This window comes from Diospyros lotus, unplaced genomic scaffold (genome assembly GCF_014633365.1).
Source record: "Diospyros lotus cultivar Yz01 unplaced genomic scaffold, ASM1463336v1 superscaf1, whole genome shotgun sequence".
NCBI lineage: Eukaryota > Viridiplantae > Streptophyta > Magnoliopsida > Ericales > Ebenaceae > Diospyros > Diospyros lotus.
Window position 1 is genome coordinate 2,168,578 of NW_026267104.1, and position 23,845 is coordinate 2,192,422.

At 39.1% G+C, this 23,845-nt stretch overlaps 1 protein-coding gene across 4 annotated transcripts in view; it reads left to right on the top strand.

The window, feature by feature from the left end:
* The window catches only part of LOC127793036 (protein GLUTELIN PRECURSOR ACCUMULATION 3-like), a 77,457-nt gene extending 60,448 nt beyond the window's left edge, over positions 1-17,009 (top strand). The window contains exon 11 of one of the 4 annotated variants that reach the window (XM_052323799.1): positions 16,310-16,337. The gene's annotated coding sequence lies outside the window, so the exon portion shown is untranslated. Of the gene's footprint in view, positions 1-7,668; positions 7,691-16,309; positions 16,338-16,946 lie in introns of those variants that run through there. The other 3 variants (XM_052323798.1, XM_052323794.1, XM_052323792.1) reach the window with 3 other exon arrangements.
* Positions 17,010-23,845: the final 6,836 nt, after the last annotated feature.

A 23,845-nucleotide genomic window follows, 5' to 3' on the forward strand; every position in this document is an offset into this window, starting at 1 on the left:
CCATCCCAAGCACATATCATATGATGATGAAGTTTCCCACAGATAGGGGGACGGGCGAAGTGCGGGGAGATTTGCGCTTAGCCCGTGAATGTTACATGGCCTCTATAAGCATTGCGAAGGGTAAAGAAGTAGGGTCGCAAAAGGACGCTAACCCCCCGAAGGAGGTCAGTTTTTTACTAGAAGGACCCGAAGATCCCAAAACAGCAGAGCCGGTGGATGAATTGGAAGAAGTACCTCTGGAAGAAGATTGCCCAAGCCGATGCGTAAGAGTGAGTATGGAGTTAAAGGACCCGTTAAGGAGTCGAATAATATCACTCCTTAGACAGTATGCAAATATATTCGCATGGACAGCCCGGGACATGCCAGGAGTAAATCCAGAGGTAATGACACATAGACTGAGGGTCCGACCAGGTTTTTAGCCTGTCAGGCAGAAGAAGCGAAGCTTTGCCCCACATAGAGCTCGGGCAATCGAGGAGGAGATTGCAAAGTTAGCAGAAGCGCGCCACATTCGGGAGGTGGATTATCTAGATTGATTAGCAAATGTCGTGCTGGTTCCCAAAGGGCAGAGCAAGTGGAGACTTTGTATCGATTTCACTGATCTTAATAAAGCCTGCCCAAAGGATAGTTACCCACTCCCGAGGATTGACGCCCTAATTGATGGAACTGCTGGATGTTCACTCATGAGTTTCTTAGATGCTTTTCATGGATATCATCAGATTCCATTGCACCCAGAGGACCAGGAGAAGACGGCATTTATTACCAACAAGGCAACCTACTGCTACACCGTAATGCCTTTCGGTTTAAAGAACGCAGGAGCCACTTACCAACGCTTGGTAAATAAGCTTTTTCACCACCAGCTCGGGAGAAATATGGAGGCATACGTCGACGACATGCTAGTAAAAAGCCTGGTAGCCGAATGTCATCCGGAGGATCTGGAACAGTGCTTCAAAACCCTTCGTAAGTTCTATATGAAACTTAATCCTGTCAAATGTGCTTTCGGCGTTTCTGCAGGAAAGTTCCTGGGCTACATAGTACACCACCGAGGGATTGAGGTAAACCCTGCGAAGGTCAAAGCTATCATGGATATGCCGGCCCCGAGGAATGTGAAAGAGGTACAGAGCCTTACGGGCAGGATGACAGCCCTTGGCAGATTCCTTTCTCGTTTGGCAGAGAAAGGCCTTCCTTTCTACAAAGTCTTATCAAAGGCAAACAACTTCGAATGGAATTCTGAATGCCAGCGAGCTTTCGAAAAACTGAAGGAGCACCTAACCATGCCCCCGGTTCTTACCAAGCCGAACCCTGGAGAACCATTATACATATATCTGGCGGTGGCCAATGAAGCCGTAAGCTCGGTGTTGATACGAGAAGAAAATAAGATCCAAAGGCCTGTTTATTATGCGAGTAAACGATTGTCGGGAGCCGAGGTTCGGTATCTTCCTATGGAAAAACTGGCTTTCGCCTTAATAATATCGGCGAGGAAACTCCGACCTTACTTTCAAGCTCATACGATTATAATGCTTACTAATCAACCTTTGAAGCAGGTTCTTAGCAAACTAGAGCTTTCAGGACGGATGTTGAAGTGGGCAGTGGAGCTCACCGCCTTCGACATTGAGTATAGGCCGCGACCGGCTATTAAGGCGCAGTCGTTAGCAGACTTCATTGCCGAAGGGATAGGAGCTCCCGAAGGCCCCGAAGAAAATCAAAAACCATGGTTGGTGGCGGTAGACGGAAGCTCGACCTCAGGGGGTGGCGGAGCAGAATTAATGATAAAAAGTCCCGAAGGGCAAGTATGGCCTTATGCTTTACATTTTGAATTCCGAGCGTCTAACAACAAAGCAGAATATGAGGCCTTATTGGCTGGGCTGAGATTGGCTGAGCAATTGGGAGCTCAAAACGTCGAGGTGAGTTCAGATTCTAACTTAGTAGTGCAGCAGGTGAATAGAGAATATGAAGCCCGAGAAAGTCGCATGGCGCGATACTTGACCATAGTCAAAGAGCTGATGGCACGTTTCCAACAAGTAAAGATGGAGTACATCCCTCGGGCTATGAATACAGAGGCGGACTTGCTATCCCGAATCGCTTCTTCCTCTTTCCCTACGAGCTCTCGGGAAATTCGGATCGAATCTCTTCCACAAAAGAGTATCGAAGAAGTCGCGGACCAGTTATGTGTCAATGACGAACCTAGCTGGATGGACCCTCTGTTGTTATATTTGAGAGAAGAGAGACTCCCCGAAGACGACTCGGAGGCACGGGTGGTCAAACGAAAAGCCCGAAATTTCGTGTTAGTTAGTGGGGAGCTATACAGAAGGTCTTTTTCACAACCGCTACTCAAATGTCTCCGATCTCGCGAAGCAGATTATATCCTACGGGAGATTCATGAAGGAATATGTGGAAACCACATCGGGGCTCAGGCTCTTAGTCAAAAAGCTCTGCGGCAGGGGTATTATTGGCCAACGATGGTACGAGATTCCGAGCAGCTAGTCAGGACTTGCGATCGATGCAAGAAAACGTCTAATTTGGTCCATGTGCCGGCAGTCACGCTGGCTCATCTCGCTACACCATGCCCCTTCGCTCAATGGGGTATAGACATCCTGGGGCCTTTTCCCCCAGCAGCTGGGCAAGTCAAATATATCATGGCTGCTATCGATTATTTCACAAAGTGGGTCAAAGCTGAAGCAGTGGCCTCTATTACTGCCCGGCGGGTGAAACAATTTCTATGGAATAATGTAGTCTGTCGTTTCGGAGTTCCTCGGGTGCTGATCTCAGACAACGGCACTCAATTTTCTGATCGGTCTGTTCAGGAATGGTGCCAGGAGTTGGGAATCAGGCAACAATTCACCTCGGTAGCTCATCCACAGGCTAATGGCCAAATTGAGCTCGCCAACAGGACTCTGTTGCGCGGTTTAAAAGCAAGAGTAGATAAGGCAAAGGGTAGCTGGGTGGAAGAGCTATCGAGCATCCTGTGGTCTTACCGAACCACGGCGAAGGTCTCCACGGGAGAAACTCCTTTCAGTCTATGCTACGGCTCAGAAGCGTTAATCCTAGTTGAAATTGGAGTACCTACGCTAAGAGTAGAGCTGTTCAACCCTGAATCCAATGAGCAAAGTTTGAGGGACAACCTAGACCTCCTTGATGAATTTCGTGATCAAGCAAAGATTCGACAAGCTGCTTATAATCAGCGCATAGAGAGATACTACAATTGACGAGTAAGAGCACGAAATTTTTTACCGGGAGATTTGGTATTAAGGCGAGCAGATGTTCAGGGAGCCCGAGAAACAGATAAGTTAACACCAAATTTGGAAGGTCCTTACAAAGTAACAGAAGTTCTCAGCCCTGGGGCATACAAACTACAGACCTTCGAGGATGCACCGGTGAAAAACGCATGGAACGTGCAGAACTTGAGAAAGTTCTATCAGTGATAACTCTTTATTATCTCCATATGATTTGTTAGTAATAATTTTTCATTACATGCCTTGGCATTTTTCTTTGTTACTTTGCGTATGCTATCCAGGAATAAATCCATCTTTTTTCTCTTATGCGTAAAAACTCATCATTTCCAAAGACCTGGGAAGGCACATCAGAGCAAAAGGAAGGATTTGACATACCCTAAATGGGACTAGACCCCTCAACAAAAATAAAGGATCAGATGTGATCCTCGGAGGGTCCGCACCCCCGACAAAAATAAAGGATCAGATGTGATCCTCGGGGGGTCCGAACCCCCGGCAAAAACAAAGGATCAGATGTGATCCTCGGGGGGTCCGAACCCCCGGCAAAAACAAAGGATCAGATGCGATCCTCGGAGGGTCCGAACCCCCCGACAAAGACAAGGGATCAGATATGATCCTCGAAAGGCTTAAGATAAAAGGGTTAGACACGACTCAACCCCTCAAGGACGTTACGGGGATCCGGCGTGATCCTTGGGGGGCCAAAGCAGGTGGTAAGGATCAAGTCCTACGATAAGCAGGGGTGGCAAAAAGGAAGGATCAAGCCTGATCCCAAACGGCCTTTTCTCGTTTTCGACAAAAAGCAAAGGAAACAAGGCAACAAAAAGGCGGTAGTTTCTTGTTTTCGACAAAAAGCAAAGGAAACAAGGCAACAAAAAGGCGGTAGCAAAAGAAAATTGTGCGAAAAAATCTAACACTTTTATTATCACGACAGCAGGTTTGAATACAAAAATATCTACTCTAAAGAGGACAAGGCGGCAGCAACGTCGAAGGGGATGGAGTTTACATCCAGGTTTGGGAAGCGCTCTTTGACGAGTTTCCTCATATGCTCGAACCCGCCCCGAAGAACTTCTTCTAGTTCCGCGGCATAAGCTTCGGAACTTCGGAAATCCTCGCGACCATTTTGAAAAGCCACTTGGGCATCCTTGAGGGCGGATTGGAGTTGGACATGAGCAGTGCGAAGGTCTTCTTTGCACCGAGAATAAGACTCCAACGCTTCGACCTGTCCCTTCTTGGCTTCCTTCAGCTCTAGAGTAAGTCTTTTTATATCCTCCTGAAGCTGGTGATTAACACCCTTAGTGACGTCCAGTTCCTCCCCGAGCCGGGAATTGGCCTGATTAGCCTCAAGCATGTTTTTTTGGACCAACTCCAAATCCTCGCGCACTTGAGCTTCAGCTTCGTTGGCGAGTCGGGCATCTTCTTGCGCCAGCTCAACAGACTTAGTTAAAATCTGAACACGGTGTTCGAGACTCGACAGTTGGGAGGAAAAAGACTCAAGCCCCCGAAGCCTTTCGACCTCAGACTCTAGGGAAATAATCCGGGCTCGAAGTTCGAATTCTCGCCGAGAGACCAAACCTTGGAACTCTGTAAGGTTCTGAGGAAGTGAAAACGAAACATAGATTAAGACCTATTTGCATAGAAAAAGGGCAAAGTTAAAAAAGAAAGGAACACAGTCGCACCCTCAGAATCTCGGCGCAGTAGTCAGTTTCGTTCGAAGTTCGTAGGGTCCCCGGTAGGATTAAAGCTGTTAAGGGAACATTGGTGGCTTCAGGAGCCGGAGGCTCGGAGAGAGTAGCAGCCAGGGAGGTGGCCTCCATCCTACGACGCTTCGTCCGGCATGCTAATATCTTCTTCATTGACAATGCCGAAGCCTCTTCCAGCGAAGCCTCCCCCGTCAGCTCTGAACGCCCCACTGGTGCTAATGGCGTTAAAATTCGTTTAAAAACCGAACTGATAGGGATGCTGGGAGACGTAGCACTGGACTCCGTACCTGCCAAGGTTTGTCTTTTCTGGACCTCTGCGCGAGCTACAGCAAGCACCTGTGCGATGGTTGCTGAATCATCTTCATGAGAGATCGGCGAGGGCGCAGGCATGGTGGAGGCTTCCAGCCGCGCGTTCGGAGGGTCTCTGGTCTGAGAAGCGAGGAGTTGGGAAGATAGGTCCCCCGAATCCCCAGCAACGCCCCTCTTGGAAGCCTCCTGGAAGGTCCGAGGATCTTCCTCCACCACTCTTCGCGACCTAGAAGGTAGTGAGTTTTTTTTATTATTCTTCTTGCTCTTTGGAACTCGCTCGGAAAGTGTAGCCCTCTCCGACACTCTCTGGTTGCTGGGAGAAGCCGAGGGGCCTTTACTCCCGGGGAAGTCCAAAATCATTCCTCCGGTGATAGTAGAATACGATATCTCCCAGACTTCTTCAACTAAGAAAGAGATAACAACGAAAATCAAATACAGACAAAGGAAGAAGAGAGAGTAAAGAAAAAGATGAAAGAAAAAGAGCTCACAGTTCTCGCCGTCCAAACCCGCTTGGGTAAGGCTGGGATTGGAAAGCCATCCTTCTTCCCAGTTCCAACTGTTCTTCATAAGTCGGCAGGCGAAATCTTCGATGGTCTCGACGCTCGGACGCTTGTGCTTAGTATCTAGAGTCCACTCGTTGCAGACAGACCAGATTTCTTGAGAAGAGCTGGATGGCCTGGGGCGGACGAAGACGAAGCGTTCTTTCCAATCATCAGAATCTTTCGACCCGCCAGATTGCATGAGAGTCGAGGCAGAAATCTCAAGTCCGGAGTACCCCTTGCAGGCAAAGAGACGGCCATCTTTCATGATTCGAGGGGAGATGGAGATCCACCCTCCGGGGTCACGGTTGGTCATGAAGAAGTAGTCGAAGAGGTCCCCGGTTGGCTCAATTTTGCCAGAATGACAAATAAGGAGGAACCTCATCAGGTATCGCCAGCCGAAGGGGGACAACTGGGCGGGAGCGATGGTAAGATGTTGAAGTAAGGACATCACTCTTCTTCGGGGAGGAAGCCGAAAACCCCTGTCAAAAGCACACTTGTAAATGCAGAGGCAGCCGGCGACGGGATGACACGCTCGCAAATGGCTATTGAACTCTACCTCCCACTCTTCGGGGACGTTGTACTTTTCTCTGAACTGCTGGCATTCCGTCTGCCTCATCCATTGGCATGGAATGGAGGCAGCAGGGTGTTTTTCCCACTCAATAAGCTCTGCGCCGGCGGGATTAAACCTCCCAGAACCAATTATCGCCATAGCAAAGAGCTAGAAGAAAGAGAGCCGGAAGAAGGGGAAAATGCTTGACGGCACAAGAAAAGCTAAAGCTGAAGGAAAGTTGTGCGAAAAGAGAAGTAAAGGGGGCGAGGAGTTCCCATTTAAAGTTTAAACTGTGGGAATAAGAGACCAAAGGGCGAGCAATAATGAGCATTGATCACCCCGCATTGACAGGGCTCGAAAGACGAAAAGGCCTCAGATAACGCATGGGGAAGGGATACTGCCGTCAAAACCAATCGATTTTCGCGCCAGCCAGACACGCAAAAAAAAAAAAAGGAAAAGAATAAGTTAGAAGGAAAAGCCTCAGGAGCTTTACTACTCCTCGAGCCCTTCAAGCCGAAGAGCTCAAGGAGTGGGGGGCAAGTGATGAGGAGAGCGTCCTCGGTCCCATGATTACGCCAAGACGGATACCTAGCGGCGGTCAGAAGATACATGACAAACAAGCATCGCCACGTCAATCGGATAGGCACTCAGTAAAGAAATCTCCGAGGCCGTAGGAACAAGCTAACCCACCGAAGGTCACGGAGGCAACATCTATCCCGAACTCCTCGGAGACGGATATTATTGCGAAATCCTTATCAGGAAAGTCCCGAAGAAGGCGGAGGGGAGATCCCGAAGATCCCTCCATGATCCCTATCCCGAGAAAAGGTAAGAGAAAAAGGTGGGGGATTCTTCTTATCCTCTGCTGGAGCATATAGTTTAAAGGAGATAATTAATCCTGGAGAAAAAAACTAACTTGATCGTCGGAGATCGACCGGGGGAACAAGTCCCCATCTCCATTGCAAGTACCTTCGGAGAGGCAAGAAGGGAACGTGTGGCTACCACTTCATAAAATTAATCATCACCAAGGACTGATAGCATCCCTGAATCTAGGTAAAAACCGAATAAACGTCATTTCCTGGTGTGGCATACATCCCTCTCCTTGTGCATGTACGTGCTAGTAATTGCTCGCCATACATATTATAATTTGGAAACTAATCGGTACAATCTGTAACTTGCCTCCTGGATTTTAATATATAGGTCTGTTGTGTGTTTAAACTTCTTGGTGAAATAAAGTAGTTTTCTTCTGCGAGCCAAAAAAGAAAATGTAGTTTGGATTCTTGAGCTGTCAGAAAATGATTTAGGGTGTGAATGTGGTAATTTGATGTATAACATGTTTGAAGGTACTGTGATTATCAATGGAATCAAAAGCAAAGATGGACCTTGCATATCTGGGGATTGGAGATTTATAAGAAAAGAAAGAAAAATTAAGCAATAACAAAAGTGGAGAAGTTGCAGAATAGTGGAGTTTTCTTGAACATCACAAGAGAAACTAAGGTTGTTATTCTGATGGATTGGATCATATCACTTCATACTGTTTCTGGATTCCTTTCTGGTACAGTTTAGATGGCTTATGATTTGCATGAACATATATATTTTTTACTCATTTGTTTCTTTTAATTTTATCTTAGATGTGTTGCTATACAAATGAGAATGATGTTATTCTTAAAAGGGTTGGATTGGGTCCTATCGAAAAAATGATGCATGAAACATAATTGAGATGATCAAGAAAACTAATAGAAGTTGTTGAAAGGAGAAAGGATGGAATGGAAGCAAGGTTCTAGCAAAATATTAGTTATAAGTGCCCCTTATAAAAGATAAGACTATATATAGATAGAAATGAGTGGTGAACTAGAATTCATGCAACGGTGGGATAATGACTGTATGTTGCTTGCTTCTCTGAATCCTCCCCTTACATTGGTGTTTTTTTTTTTTTTTTTTTTTTTGGTGACAGCTGAAGCAGTTTGAAGCACTCTGATCTGATAACATCCTTCTTTGAGGTGAATTCGAGAATTCCGTAAAGAATAAGAGAGTAGACTGTAAATTGGTGATAGGTACAGTTGACAGATGATATTACAGGGATCGATTGAATTCTTCTTCCAATCCTTTGGCAGAATATTGGCATCTGACTGATCATGCTCCAGCTTCCATTTCTTGAGTATGGTGTTTTAATCCATTAATTGTACTCTTTTTTAATTATATCAGTATGTATGTAGTTACATACATATACATATACATATATATGTACATAATGAATTCAACAACTTATACCAAAATTGTTAAATTAGAGAGATTAAATTGTTGTTCATGCTTGATTTTCTTTGCTGTTGAGAGGGCCGGGCCACTGGTGGTTTAAAAGTACTAATTGATCGGAAGATTTGGGATGAGATTTATCACAGGGATGTAGGGTTGGTAATTTTGTACACGACTCGATTACACGACACGACACAACACGGAGTTAAGCGGAATAGGATTAGGGTTAATTAGGTTCGGGTCATAAACGGGTCAATCTGTTTATGACACGATTATTTTCGTGTGTTAGGCGGGTCAACCCGTCTAACCTGTTTAGACACGAAATGACACGTTTAATTAAACATGTTAACGGGTTGACCCAAACACGTTAACACGATCATATACGAAATGACACGTTTAATTAAAAGGGTTAGTGGGTTGATCTGAACACGTTAACACAATTATATACGAAATAACACGTTTAAAACTAAATAACACATTTTACAGGTAACACAACATGACTCGTTTAAATTAAACGGGTTAAACAGGTTAACAGGTGACACGACACGTTTAGTTAAACGGGATCATGTCGTGTTACACGTTTAATAAACGTGTCGTGTTCGACTTTAAGGAATTTGACACGATTATTAAACGGGTCATGTTCGGATTAGCTTGATACATGTTATACGTGTGTCTCGACATGACACGATTACGACTCACCAACCCGAATTGCCACCCCTACAGGGATGGTCAGCTCGCATTGTTGCATAGCCCACCTTGCCCAAATGTAAGGACACTTAATTAGAATGGACAAAAAGGGCTTCTTCTTTTTTTTTATTGTGGAAAACTCTGGAGTTCTCTCAACACAGTCAGTCTTCGACTAGGGTCACAAATGACCCCAACCATTCATAAGTAGCTTAATGTTTGGCTCAACAAAAATTGTTTCGAGTTCATTTGTTAAAGTAAATGACTCGAGTTTAAGTGAATTTTGAATTTCAATTGAATTTAATAAAGTTTGATTTGTTAAAACTCATGAATATGTTCGATTAAAGGTTCATGAATGCTAATAGGCTTAATTCGAAGTTTGTAAACATGTTTAATTAAAACTTGCAAATAGTTAATGAATAAATTCATTTATAAATATATTATTCAATATAAAGTTATTAATAATATATTTAAATTGAATATTTTCAAAATTATTATATATATTAATTTGATCATTTAACATAATGTAGTATACATATATATAATAAAGCAAAATAGCAAAAGGAAATAAAATGAATCAAATGAACAAAAAGAAGGAGATTCGACCAAATTCTTGCAATGGAAAACGAGAAAAGAAAAATAAAGACTCTTTGAGAAGTGAAAGAATATTCAAGTCAACGTCAAAGATGAAGATAGGGCAATCGTCGTAGTACAGTTGTAAAAAGATCGGCAATGAGGCAGAACAGAAGGCGAAAGAGTAGATTTCAAATATATGTGGAGCATTATCGTCGTTGCCTCTCTGAAGCACTGTCCATTGTTGCCACCCACAGCTGCACACTTTCGTCCTTCTCTGCCACCATTCATTGTTATTGCACACCCCTTACCTTATTGTTACCATGGCCTAACCTCATCTTTTGTGGTTATTTTTTGGCAAGCTTAAGCTTGTGCCTATCGACTTGAGCCTAAAAACTAGCTCACCAAGACAAGCTTGTATTCAACAAAATTCGACTCAGCTCAATTCTATTACAACCCTATCTTTAGCCCAACACGTCCTACCTTACTTTAAAACTCACAATCCACCTCGCCTCAGCCCAAAGTGTACGAACAAGTGAGTCACGGGCTAAAGCCTGGGCCCTAGTCCCTTAAAATAGACACAAACTATCGCAATTTGCATGAAGTCAAACTCTAACCCACAACCTTAGGCTAATCCAAACTCCCAAATGCGGACAAAACTCCCAAACGCGGACAGTGGAGCATTTGCACTACTTCAATGGTTCAAAAACCTGCAGGGATTGTTACAATCCCTGGTCCTGGTCACTATCGTTCCTTGACTATCACCATGAATTGAATTTAATGTAAATATATTTTTTGGTCCTATTTACAGGCCTTGTAGCGTTTAGCTTCTTCAATGTTCTTAATAATTCATCATGAATTCCACTGCTACTGCCGACCCTCCGGCTCCGGATCCTGAAATTCCCCTGGCGGCAGGGCCAGGGCCTCGTGCTATTGATCGCTGGCTGAACTGGACGAAGCTTACGATAACCTTCTGCTTGGGAGTAGCGGCCGAAATGGCCACGCAGACTCGCACCGAAGACCCTTTGAGCTTCCACTCGCTGTGCCTCTTGCTGATTCTTGCCTTGTCCGCGGTCTTCGTCGCCACCAACATCGCGCCCGAGAACCCCAACGCCGCCCGGGTGCTCGAGACCATTGCCACGCTCTTTGGCATTACGGGCTTCTTCTTAGCCACTACAGTGGGTCTCCCACTAGCTCTGAAGCTCGTCAGTTGGCTCATTTACGCGCTTAATTTGCTCTCTGTCTGCAGCAGCAGCCTCCAGCCGTTTGTAGTTCGCATGGTGAGATCATTTCGCAGAGGATAATGATATTTGTCAGGCCAAATACATATTCTAGTTGGCATGGTGCGCTTAGTTCATCCTTGTCTGCTTCGTTTAGTAAAAGGGTTTACCGCATCCTTTGGTCTCCTCCGTTTCCACTGCTCTGATTCCACAAGAATAGTTTGCCTATTCCACTGCTCCGTTCGCGTGTGTTGTGTGTTAATAAGGGTTGGATGTCTTGTTTGAGAGTGAATAAAATTTATGAGTTTAATGAAGTTTAAGACCTCAGTTGTGTGTAATCCATCGACAGTTTGACAGTTTTTGTTGATTCCGAGATTTTTGTTGACAGGTTAATGATTTACAGTATTTATTTTCAAGTTAATAATTCACAAGATTTTATTAAATTTATGTCTTTGATTCACAAATTGTCTGACACCTTGATTCACAGTTTGTGTACTCCATTTAGGTTCGGCTCCAATTTTTGCAATTCATAATCTCTAGATCTCCGTGCATCTTTTTTTAAAAAAAAAATTAGTGAAATTTTTAGATCTTTTATGAAATATAATTTTTTAAAATAAATTTATGCCTTTTTTATGAAATATTTAGATTTTTTTTATGAAATTTAGGTCTTTTATGAAATTTTTAGATCTTTTTATGAAATTTAGGTATTTTTGAATATTTTTAAGTCTTTTTTATGAGATTTATGTCTTTTATGAAGTTTTTATGTCTTTTTATGAAGTTTATGTATTTTTTTTTTTTATTAAATTTGGCCTTATTTTCATATCCAGGACTCAACGTTAAATTTTTTTAATTATTAAAGAATGAAATGTTATATTTTTGTAGTAAACTTAATTTGATATATCTTATTGACGTTTTTTCTTAATGTAAGATGATATTTTGTTTACTCTTAATTACGCTAAGCACTTAAAATAATATTTTTTGATATTTTAGATATGAATGTTGATATTTTATATTTCAAAAATCAAATGTAATATTTTTTAATTATTGAAAAGCTTTCGTAATACATATTAAGCCAAAATATTATGGCTCTCTACAATTCTCTTATAGTTATTATCATATTAAGTGATGACTAATTAGAAAAATTTATTGGCTAAACTCTTAAGTTAATGTTTCCAATACATACTTCCTTCTTCTCCTCGATCCAGTGGTAAGCCTTCAGGCAAACTGCTGCACAGCACATGGGCAAATCTGAAACAAGCTTTATCTTGCAATGGAACGGAGCCGATGCTTCTACTTCTGTTAACAGGGAATTCCCTCAAATATATATTAAAGGATGAGTTAATAAAATCAAATAATTTATATATATACAAAGAAAGAGATAATAACTAATCTTTAAAGGTAATTTTTCATTCTTCCTAATTTTTTCCTTATTCACCGCAAGATAATAAAATTTGAGTTTTTAAAAAGGTAAAATCTCTCAGCTCAAAGGCCCTTCCCCATCAGCCTCACATACGGGGAGATGAGATTAGTTACAAAATCCAACGATCAAAGATTAAACATAGGATCTCTCACCGGTTATATAGAGCGGTTATAGTCTATCTTCTTTAAGAGCTGCTCACTCCCAATTGTTGAACTATGCCTGCCGAGGGTAATAAAATTTGGGTTCTTAAATTTATATATGTTTATCCTTGTAACGAGGAGGGACAAGTGTAGTCACAAATTACAGCTGTAGGCGTGAGGGCACGGAAAGACACAGGAGCCAACGTGGTAAGGGAAACCAAAGATGAGCCAGAGGTGGCAAGGGAAAGTCTATACATACATTGGTGGTCTATTTACAAAATATATATATATATATATATATTGGTAGTTGTTATATTGTTGTCTAGGGATGGCAATTATAACTGAAATTATGAGGAATCGAATCGAAATCGAACTAGTCAATATGGTTAAAGATCATTTGATTGAGTAATGATTTGGTTTAGAAAAAAACCAAACACTGTTTCAATGAGTATGGTTTGGTTATGGTTTTCACTAAAATCAAACCAAAACCCAAATCGAAACCAAACTGTTGTGTGGATAATCAAACCGAATCAAACCAAACCAAATCAAACCGAACCGAATATATAAATATATATATAAAATATATATATAATATATTATATATTAAAGGGGCGGCTGCGAAACCCAGCCTAGCCGAGCCCACTTGCAAACCCACACCACCCCACCCCAGCTCACTTGCAAACCCTTCTCTTCTCCTTCCTCTCTTAACCTCACTCTTGCTCTCTCTCACCCTCACTACCTCTTCTCTCTTGCTCGTCCACTCGCGCTCGCACTCGTTCTCTGCCTCTCTCTTGTAGTCTTGCTTTCGCTCGCCCTTGTTGGCTCTCTCTTGCTCTTGCTAGGGCTCGGCCCCTCATGCTTGCGCTCGCCCTCGCTCTCTGCCTCTATTGCTTTCGCTCGCCCTCGTTCTCTGCCTCTTTCTTGCTCTCGATCCGCCCCCTCCTGCAAACAATAGCAAACCCTTTTCACTCTCCCCTTCTCTCTCAATTTTTTCTGTTGCTCGCCCTCTCTCTTGCTCGCTACCTATCTCGCCCTCCCTTGCCCTCTCTATAATACAAATACAGTTTTGAGAACAATAATAGAAACACAAGAAGCGTCGACCAGGCGAATTGGGAGTCATGGACCTTCGTTTTCTGAGCATCACACTTGAATTGCCTTATGCAATTTATCTCTATATGCCGACAGCAAGGTCTCCCTCTCTCTTTTTCTCTCTCTCTCTCGACAACTCACAAATTAGGGTTTCTGACTTGATTTATTATTTTGGTCTGATTGATGCGCAAATGCCTAAATCTAAATCTGACTTCCATTCTATATTTTTATGTAAATCTACAATGTTTAAGAATGTGTTTGTGTTTGCTATTTCTTTCTTTACTCCTCTGTTTTGATTCTTTTTCCCCTTACTGCAATGAATTGGAAGATAGAACTTTCTGTTTCCTTCCTCTGCGCTTGCATCGATTTTTTTGATCAAATATTAATATATATTGTGGGTGTGTTTGTGTTTGTGTTTGTCACTTAGATGTATAAATAAATTAAATTATTGCAATTTAGGAGGCACCGTCAATTTAAAGCCAAAAGTATGAGTTAATGTTAGGATTTTCATCTAATAGTTAGATATATATTTGTATAATGTTATTGTTAGTTGCCACAACTGTGAAAAGCATAATGTAGTGCATGCAGATTAACAAGTTTTTATGAATGCTATTTGCAAGAGTTTGTCTTTATTTGTTGGTATGGATCAAACTAAAAAAATTATGGTTAAAATCGAAATTGAATGGTTTGATTATGGTTTTTAATTTTTAAAACCAATAGATTAATAGTTTGGTTTTAGTTTTAGTGTTTTAAGTTTGGTTTGATTTTGATTTTAGTATTTTAATTTTGATTTGGTTATAATTTTAGCAAAAATTAAAACCAAACTTAACCATTGCCAACCCTAGTGTTGTCTCTAAGTATAGGATGAAGTCAATTATAGAAGATCAGACAAAGCGCATAAATGGCTATTGAAGGTTTAGGTAGAAAATTATATCTCAAGTGAAATAAATTTTTTCTTGCAATGGAACAGAGCCGATATTTCTATTTCTGTACAAATGGAGCCGATACTTCTGCTTGTGTTCACAGGGAATTCCCTCAAATATATATTAAAGGATGAGTTAATAAAATAAAATAATTTACATATATATGAAGAAATAGATAATAACTAATCTTTAATGCTGATTTTTCATTCTTCCTAATTTCTTTCTTATTCTCACCACGCGATAATTAAATCTGGGTTCTTAGATTTATATTTTTCTGTTCTTGTACTCTTAGTCTTTTTTAGTGGGGTTCTTTGAACTTTTGGTTATTTTAATTACATCTTTAAATTTAATTTTTTAATAATTTAGCTTCTTGTGACAACTCGAACTTGTTATTTCGATTACACCCTTACATTTGTATTTTCGAATCAATTTAATTTATGTACTTTCATGTATAAAAAAAAGTAAAATGAAATAATAAATTATGTGCCACACTCTGTTCACATCAAAGTATAAAGGTTAAATTGACTAAAAAAGTGAACTACAAGGGTATAATCGAAAGAATAAAAAGTTCAAATTACCACAAAAAAAAAAATCAAAGAACAAGAATTAAATTGATTCAAAAATGTAAAATTAGAGATATAATTAAAATAATAAAAAATTTAAATAATCATACAAAAAATCAGATGGACAAGAAGAAGGGGATTTGGCCAAATTCTTGCAATGAAAAATGAGAGAGCAGAAATAAAGGTTGTTTGAGATGCGAAAGGCTATTGAAGTCAATGTCAGAGATGAAGATAAGGCAATCGACGTAGTGCGACTGTTAAAAGATCGGCAATGAGGCAAAGCAGAAGGCGAGAGAGCATATCTGAAATATATGTGGAGCATTATCATTGTCGTCTCTCTAAAGCATTGTCTATTATCGCCACCCACAACTGCACACCTTTCTCCCTCTATGCCACTACTCATCGTTGCTACACACCCCTTACCTTTTTGCTACCATGGCCTCATAGTCTCCTCTTTTGTGGTTTTTCTTTGGTAAGCCTGAGCCTAGAAACTAGCTCGCTAAGTTGAGTTTGGACTCAACAAAGTTTGGCTTGGCACAATTCCATTACAACCCTACCTTCAGCCCAGCACGTCCCACCTTACTTTAAAACTCACAGTCCACCTCGTCACAGCTTAAAGTGTATGAACAAGTGAGTCGCAGGCTGATAATGAGGAACTTAAATTTGCTCGTGGCGGTTGATAATGCGGAAAACTTGAACTTGCCTAACATTGTTGATGGAAGCATGGAAGACAAAGAGACAATGAATGAGCCGAACACTAGCAATGAGGTCCATGAAGTAAATACATCTTCAGCTGCCAAGTACTGATAGCATCCCTGAATCTAGGTAAAAACAGAATAAACATCATTTCCTGGTGTGGCATATATACATCCCTCTCCTTGTGCATGTACATGCTAGTGCTTGCTCGCCATACATATTATAATTTGGAAACCAATCGGTACAATATGTAACTTGCCTCCTGGATTTTAATATATAGGTCTGTTGTGTGTTTAAACTTCCAGGTGAAATAAAGTAGTTTTCTTCTGCGAGCCAAAAAAGAAAATGTAGTTTGAATTCTTGAGCTGTCAGAAAATGATTTAGGGTGTGAATGTGGTAATACGATGTGTAACATGTTTGTAGGTACTGTGATTATCAATGGAATCAAAAGGACAGATGGACCTTGCATATCTGGGGGTTGGAGATTTATAAAGAAAAGAAAGAAAAATTAAGCAATAACAAAAGTGGAGAAGTTGAAGAATAGTGGAGTTTTCTTGAACATCACAAGAGAAACTAAGGCTGTTATTCTAATGATGGATTGGATCATATCACTTCATACTATTTCTTGATTCCTTTCTGGTATAGTTTATATGGTTTATGATTTGCATCAACATATATTTTTTTTACTCATTTGCTTCTTTTAATTTTATCTAAGATCTGCTGCTATAGAAGAAAAGATGAATGAGAAGATATTATTCTTGAAAGGGATGGATTGGGCGCCTATTGAAAAAATGATGCATGAAACATATAATTGAGACGGTTTGATTATTTGAGAAGAAAACTAATAGTGGTTCTTGAAAAGAGAATTGATGGAATGGAAGCAAGGTTCTAGCAAAATATTAGTTATAGTGGTGAACTAGAATTGGTGGGACAATGACTCTGTATGTTGTTTGCTTCTCTGAATCCTCCCCTTACATTGGGATTTTTTTTTTTTTTTTTTTTTTTTTGTGATAGCTGAAGCAGTTTGAAGAACTCTGATCTGATAGCATCCTTCTTTGAGGTGAATTCGAGGAATCCGTAAAGAACAAGAGAGTAGACTGTAAATTGGTGATAGGTACAGTTGACAGGTGATATTACAGGGATCGATTGATTTCTTCTTCCAATCCTTTTCCTTTGGCGGAATATTAGCATCTGACTGATCATACATATACATATATATATATATATATACATAATGAATTCAACAACTTATACCAAAATTGTTAAATTAGAGAGATTAAATTGTTGCTCATGCATTGGCCTTTTGCTTGATTTTCTTTGCTGCTGAGAGGGCCGGGCCATTCGTGGTTTAAAACTACTAATTCATCAGAAGACTTGGGATGGGATTTATTACAGGGATGGTCAGCTCGCATTGTTGCATGGCCCACCTTGCCCAAATGTAAGGACACTTAGAATGGACAAAAAGGGCTTTTTTATTATTATAAAAAACTCAAGGGCTTTTCACAACGCAGTTAGCCTTCGGCTAGGGTCGCAAATGACCCTAGCCATTCACAAGCAGCTCAATGTTTTTTTTTTTTATAACCAAACGCCTCAATATTTGGCTTAACAAAAATTCTTTTGAGTTTATTTATTAAAGTAAATGAATCGAGTTGAAGCCTAACTTTGAATCTCGATTAATAAACTAGTCAATATTGAATTCAGTAAAATTTGATTCATTAAAATTCATGAATATGTTCGATTAAAAATTTGTGAATGCTAATAGTGTGAATGCTAATAGGCTCAATTAAAAGTTTGTAACCATGTTTAATTAAAATTTGTGAATATTCATGAATAAATTCGTTTATAAATATATTATTTAATATAAAGTTATCAATTTTTAAATTATTATAATAATATAATTAAATTGAATAATTTTAAAATTATTATATATATTAATTTGATCATTTAACATAATGTAATATACATATATATAATAAAGTAATATAGCAAAAGGAAATAAAATTAATCGGATGAATGGGAAGAAGGGATTCAGCCAAATTCTTGCAAAGAAAAACGAGAAAGGAGAAATAAAGGTTGTTTGAGACGCAAAAGGCTATTCAAGTCAACGTTAGAGATGAAAATAGGGCAATCGACATAGTGCGGTTGTCAAAAGATCAGCTATGAGGCAAAGCAAAAGGCGAGAGAACGAATCTGAAATATATGTGGAGCACTATTGTCGCAGCCTCTTTGAAGCGCTGTCTACTATTACCTCTCACAGATGCACACCTTCCTCCCTCTCTGCCACCACTCATCATTGTTGCACACCCCTTACCTTTTTACTACCATGGCATTATAGCCTCATCTTTTGTAGTTATTTTTTGGCAAGCCTGAGCCTGTGCTAGTCGAGCTTGAGCCTAGAAACTAGCTTGCCAAGACAAGATTGGACTCAATGAAGTTCAGGTCGGCTTAATTCTATTACAACCCTACCTTCGACCCAACACATCCCACCTTACTTTAAAACTCACGATCCACCTCACCTCAACCCAAAGTGTACGCATAAGTGAGTTGCGAGCTGAAGCCTAGGGCTCTAGCCCTTTGAAATAGACATAGATTATCGCAACCAACACGGAGGCAAATTCTAACTCACAACCTTAGGGTAATCCAAAGTCCCAGATGTGGACAGTGGACTATTTGCACTACCTCAATGGTTCAAAAACCAATGTTCTACATATAAAGTAGAAGAAAATATGTATATTTTACATGTATTATTGTTTGAAAATATTAGGTTTAATACACGTAGAGATCACTAACAATTAAAAAATATGACATTTAGCCCCTGAAGTACAAAATGTCAACATTTAATATCTAAATTATTAAAAAATATTATTTTAAGTTCTTGTCATGACAACAGTAAGCTCGTGCACACATGTTTGATTTCATGAGTGAATATCCTGTCATTAAGTGTGTCTATTTAACGCGCTCATCTCATGGCCTATTATGCTCTCTCATTAAACGCGTGCATTCAACACTTCTTCCCCATACACATCCTTTGAGCTTCCCCGATTCAACGCACACACGTTTTTCCTAATTTATCCTTGTCTGCTTTGTTTCGTAAAAGGGTTTACTGTATTCTTTGGCCTTCTCCATCTCCACTACTCTGATTCCACAAGAACAGCTTGCCTATTTCGCTACTCCGTTCCTATGTGTTAATGATGGTCGGATGACTACTTTAATGAAGTTTATAGTGTCACTTCTTATTTAAAATCTCAGTTGACAATCTGTGAATAAAATAAATTTATGAATTCAATGAAGTTTTTGTTGATTCAAAGGTTGTATACTCCATTGAAAGTTTTTGTTGACAGGTTAATGATTAGCAGTTTTTATTTTAAAGTTAATGATTCACAATATTTTGTGAAATTTATGTCTTTGATTCACAAATTATCTGGCATGTTGATTCACAAATTAATTTTTTTTTTTTTGTGTGTGTGTGTGTGTGGGGGGGGGGGGGGGGGGGGGGAGGGTGTCTCAGCTACAATTTTTGACTTATCTAGCATGTTGATTCACAATATTTTATGATATTTTTTTAATATTTTACGAATTCTCTTATAGTTATTATCTTATTAAGTGATGACTAATTAGATTGGCTAAACTCTTAAGTTAATGTTTCATTCCAATAGATACTTACACTTCCTTCTTCTCCTCGACCCACTGGCAGCCTTCAAGGAAACTACTGCACTGATTTTGGGTAAATCTTAACAAATTTTATGCAAAGGAGGGCTAGGCTTAAAGGTATGATAAAGATCGCAAGTTTGTATAATAAAGTTTCACAAACGGAGTTGATATTTCTGCTTCTGTTCACACGGAATTTCCTCAAATATATATTAAAGTATGAGTCAATAAAATGAAATAATTCAGACATATATATGAAGAAAGAGATAATAACTAATATTTAAAGCTGATTTTTCATTCTTCCTAATTTTTTTCTTATTCTAACAACATGGCAATTAAATTTGAGTTCTTAAATTTATATATTTTTGTTGTTCTACTTTTAGTTTCAGACATTTTATTATTTTGATTATACTTATAAATTTAATTTTTAAATAATTTAATTCATGCACTTTGATCTCTTTTTTGTGTGATAACTCAAATTTTTTTTTATTTCCGTTACATCCCTATATTTATATTTTTGAGTTAATTTAATTAATGTATTTTAATGTATAAAAAATAAATAAAATAAAAAGATAAAATATATAACATACTCTGTTTATATTAAAATATAAAAATTAAATTAATTTAAAAATATAAATTCAAATGTATAATCAAAAAATATATTTATAACCATCCGTAGCTAGTGATGGAAAATTCTTAAGAATCAGACAGATTGACAGACAAATTTACAAAATAGATGTGGAAAAATTAAAATGTCATCACCTATATTGTATTGCACTTTTTTCAATGCAATATGAATGAAGGCATTTTAATATTTTAACTCTTATTCTGTAAATTTATTTGTCAACCTATCTGATTCTATAGAAAAACTCGCCAGTGATAGTCTAAGGGTCCCATGGAGTTCATGAAGAGAGAGATAGTTGAAGAAAGAGAAAAGACCCCATAAGATAGTTGAAGAGAGAGAAAACCCCATAAGTTGAAGAGAGAGAAAAGACCCCATAAGATAGTTGAAGAGAGAGAAAACCCCATAAGTTGAGGAGAGAGAAAAGACTCCAGAAAACCCCATAAGTTGAGGAGAGAGAAAAGACCCCATAAAATAGTTGAAGAGAGATAAAAGACCTCATAAAATAGTTGAAGAGAGAGAAAACCCCATAAGTTGAAGAGAGAGAAAAGACCCCATAAAATAGTTGAAGCTCTTCAAGTATCTCTCTTTTCTCTCTCTTAGTGGTCTTTTAACTGTCACTGGGAACATTCGTCAAGTTAAGGGATATGTATTTTTTGGCCGTCTATAAATATATATATGTTTAGCTTCTTCAATGTTCTCTATAATTCATAATGAATTCCACTGCCGCTGCCGACCTTCCGGTACCGGATCCTGAAATTCCCGCGGCGGCAGGGCCAGGCACTCGTGCTGTTGATCGCCGGCTGAACTGGACGAAGCTTACGATAACCTCCTGCTTGCGTGTAGCGGCCGAAATGGCCTCCCAGACTCTTCCGGCACCGGATCCTGAAATTCCCGCGGCGGCAGGGCCAGGCACTGATGCTGTTGATCGCTGGCTGAACTGGACGAAGCATACGATAACCTTCTGCTTGGGTGTAGCGGCCGAAATGGCCACCCAGACTCGCACCGAAGACCCTTTGAGCTTCCACTCGCTGTGCCTCTTGCTGATTCTTGCATTGTCCGCGGTCTTCGTCGCCACCAACATCGCGCCCGAGCACCCCAAGGCCGCCCATCTGCTCGAGAGCATTGGCACGCTCTTTGGCATTACGGGCTTCTTCTTAGTCATTACAGTGGCTCTCCCACTAGCTCTGAAGCTCATCAGTTGGCTCATTTACGCGCTTAATTTGCTCTCCGTCTGCAGCAGCAGCCTCGAGCCGTTTCTAGTTCGCATGGTGCGATCATTTCGCAGAGGATAATGATATTTGTCAGGCCAAATACATATTTTAGTCGGCATGGTGCGTTTAATTCATCCTTGTCTGCTTTGTTTCGTAAAAGAGTTTACCTCATCCTTTGGTCTCCTCGTTTCCACTGCTCTGATTCCACAAGAACGGTTTGCCTATTCCACTGCTCCGTTCGTGTGTGTTGTGTGTTATAATAATGGTTGGATGTCTTGTTTGAGAGTGAATGAAATTTATGAATTTAATGAAGTTTTAAGACCTCAGTTGTGTGTACTCCATTGACAGTTTGACAGTTTTTGTTGATTCTCAGGTTTTTGTTGACAGGTTAATGATTCACAGTTTTTATTTCAAGCTAATGATTCACAAGATTTTATTAAATTTATGTCTTTGATTCACAAATTGTCTGGCACCTTGATTCACAGGTTGTGTACTCCATTTAGGTTCGGCTCCAATTTTTGCAATTCATCATCTCTAGGTCCCCCTGCATCTTTTTTTATAAAAAAAAATTAGTGAAATTTTTAGATATTTTTATGAAATATAAATTTTTTAAAAAAAATTTATGTCTTTTTTATGAAATATTTAGATTTTTTTATGAAATTTAGGTCTTTCGTGAAAATTTAGATCTTTTTATGAAATTTAGGTATTTTTGAATATTTTTAAGTCTTTTTTATGAAATTTATGTCTTTTATCAAATTTTAAGATAACTTTTAGGTCTTTTATGAAATTTTTAAGTTTTTTATGAAGTTTATGTATTTTTTTTTATTAAATTTTGTCTTATTTTCATATCAATGACTCAATGTCAAAATTTTTTAATTATTGAGAAACAAAATATCATATTTTTTTAATAAGAATAATCTGATATATTTTATTGACATAATTTTTTTTTAATATAATGTGACATTTATTTATTCTAAGTAAATTTAAAATAATATTTTTTAATATTTTAAATATCAAATGCTGATATTTTGACCAAACGTTACAACAACAACAACATATCTAACTTTTATCCCACTATGTGGGGTCGGCTACATGAATTCTAGACTTCCATGTATTTTTGTCTTTTATCATATTTTCATTTAAATCTATACACTTCATATCAAACTTTAATATCTCTCCCAAAGTCTTCTTAGATTTGCTTCTACCTCTTTTTTTAACTAATTATTCCATTTCATCAACTCTCCTCACAAGAGCGTCTCTTGATCTCCTTCTCACATGACCAAATCATCTTAGTCTAGTCTCTCTCACCTTCTCCTCGATTGAAAAGTCCATAATTCGTATTAAGCCAAAATATTATCGCTCTATGAATTCTCTTATAGTTATTATCTTATTAAGTGATGACTAATTAGAAAAAATTATTGGCTAAACTCTTAAGTTAATGTTTCCAATACATACTTCCTTCTTCTCCTCGACCCACTGGTAAGTCTTCAAGCAAACTACTGCACTGGACCTGGGCAAATCTGAAACAAATTTTATCTTGCAATGGAACGGGGCCGATATTTCTGCTTCTGTACAAACGGAGCTGATGCTTCTGCTTGTGTTCACAGGAATTCCCTCAAATATAAATTAAAGGATGAGTTAATAAAATAAAATAATTTACATATATACGAAGAAAGAGATAATAATTAATCTTTAAAGGTGATTTTTTATTCTTCCTAATTTTGTCCTTATTCTCACCACAGGGTAATAAAATTTGAGTTCTTAAATTTATATATTTTTGTATAATGCAAAAGTACTTTGTATTTTATAAAAGATGTATTGTACCGCACAAAAAATTTCTATACAGTACATCCTTTGTGTTATCATCAGACATTCTGGGTGTACAATTCCTCTTCACGTTGTATAAAATATCCTTTGCGATGTATAGGGTGCCATTGGGACCATAAAATTTTCCTTGGATTACATAGACTGCGGTGGCCTCGCAAAGCTTCTATCCGATTGATGCCATTTGGAGATTGAACTATGAAGGGATTGAGGAGCTTGTCCTACAGTTGTAAATGCATGAAATAAGAAGTTACGGGTGTCCTACGTGGGTTTATGTAATTCTATGAGTGAGACCTTACATAACTTGTGCTCTTCTTTTTATTAGGCTCACCAAGGTCGAATACCTTTTGTTTCTGTAATTTCTTTCAGTGCCAATCTAACCACACATTCAGGATGGGATGGTTCTAACGAGCTTATGGTTCATTTAAAGGTTAAGCACCGTCGGCGGCCCCGTTTTGGGTGGTGACCAATCCGTAAGGATTATCCCCAAGGCAAGATGCATAGAGAAAGAAGTTCATTTCCCCACCCAAATTGGATTTTTCTAAGCTTTTGTCAACTAAAAACTGAACTGTCTTCAATGGAACCCCAACGACCAATCACAACACTCTATTCATTCTGTGAACTCTTGTGGAGGAGAAACACTACTCCAAA